Here is a 1,979-nt window from a genome sequence, read left to right as displayed (position 1 = left end):
CCTATATATATATATATATATATATATATATATATATATAAACACATATAAGCAAATAAAAACACACACATATATGTTGTTGACAGAGTCTCTTTCATGTAAAAACTTATTCCTCTTTATAATTTTCTTCTCTCTTTCTATGTTTCTCCATGTTCTTATTATTTTTGCGTACATCTCTCTATTTTTTTTCCATCCTTTCCCGCCTTTTTTATAATGAAATGTTTATTTATATATATAGTGTAATGTCATGATAATTTTGTTTTAATTGTAAATTAATTGAGAATAAACAATATAAGAAAAAAAAGTTATTTTTGATAGCAATATATTTCAAAAATCAACCGAATCAAATAATATATGAGATAATGATTATTGTCAAAAATCTAAAAAAAAAATCAGACATAATAAATTATAGTAAAATATCAAGATATTAATTATATTTATCACTAAGAATATTGTTTTTAATAATTAATATAATATTGATTCAAATTATTATCATATTAAAAACATACTTTTATCTAGAAACCAAGATCTCAATAATAATAACATGTCTTGTAAGAGATATGAAGAACAAAAAAGGATAGATATACGTATAAAACTCTTGAGCTCTTAGGTTGACAAAAATGATTAAAAATCAATTAGACTCATTTTATTTTATTATTATTTGTTATCATATTTTCTCTTTTATGTTAAATTAAAGTTTGAAAATTTAAAGAAAATTTATTTTATTTATTATATATTTTTTAAAGAATTTTATTTTATTTTATTTATATTTTTTCATTCCTTTTTTTTTACCATCATTAATATTTCATTATTATTCTTTATTTTTTATATTAATTTTTTTAATTATTGACTTAGAAAGTTATATGAGAAGATATAAACAAAATCTTATTATAATACTTATATTTATACTCTAATGGTTTAATAATTTAGATTGTCCCTATTTATGTTGGATTTTCTCAATTAGGTCCCAGTATTTTAAAATGTCTCAATTAAGTCCTTATTTTTGTAAAATTGAATCAATTAAGGGCTTGCCGTTAATTTGGGTAGACGGCGTTAAAATTCTATCTTACGTGGCATCCAGACTTGACTGAGTAACTGAGTTGGCTTTCATACATTTTTTAATTAAATTTATTTGGAAATAAATGCACACAAAACACAGTCCAAACGTGCATTATGAGTATGAAACATTGCAGAATAAAGGAGGAAATTGCGAATTGGAGATTTTGGGGGAATTTGAAAACTGAGAAGGGATTTAAAACCCTAAATTGGAAGAGGAGAATAGGATTTAAAACCAAAAGATTTTATGTCCACTACAATCTCAAGATAAACATTTACACCAATATTAACTCATTCTGAAACACAACATTAAGCAGTAAATACAACATTATGCAGTAATAATTAGCATAGAACTGTAGTTTGGCAAAGAGAAGACTCTAAACATCACTAAGACACTCACTCCATTCATCTTTGCCTTTGTTCCCCAATTTACATCCCAGCCACAATCATCCTCACCCACGCTCACGACACCGTCATCACCAAAACCCCAAGAGCTAAATCCAATCAAAGCACGAAAACATAGAGAGAGGGCTACACTAATCAGAACAGAAGAAGAAGAAGGGAGCAGCACCACCGGCCCTAGGAAGCGCCATCAGCTCTTGGCGGTGCTGGCGGCGGGCTCGACGGAGAGCGACGACTCTGGCTTGGCAGCAGTGGCACCCTTGCGACGACGAACGGTCGACGTCGTTCATGAACGAGAGGGACTCTCGCGCGGGAAAAAGAGAGGGGAGAACCCTTGCGGTGGCCGGCGGCTTGGTGGNGAACGGCGTCGTCGGCGACGCCTTAGACCGTGGCTCCCAACGGTCGATCTCAATGGTGGAGACGGTGGCACGCAGTCGTAGCGGAGATGAGCCTCCATCGAAGGAGACCCTAGGTCTGTAGGGTGTTGAGCAATGGGGTGTTAGAGCAAAAATGGGAGAAGT

Source organism: Vigna radiata, chromosome 7, assembly GCF_000741045.1.
Source record: "Vigna radiata var. radiata cultivar VC1973A chromosome 7, Vradiata_ver6, whole genome shotgun sequence".
Lineage (NCBI taxonomy): Eukaryota > Viridiplantae > Streptophyta > Magnoliopsida > Fabales > Fabaceae > Vigna > Vigna radiata.
Note: the sequence above shows the minus strand (reverse complement) of the source record.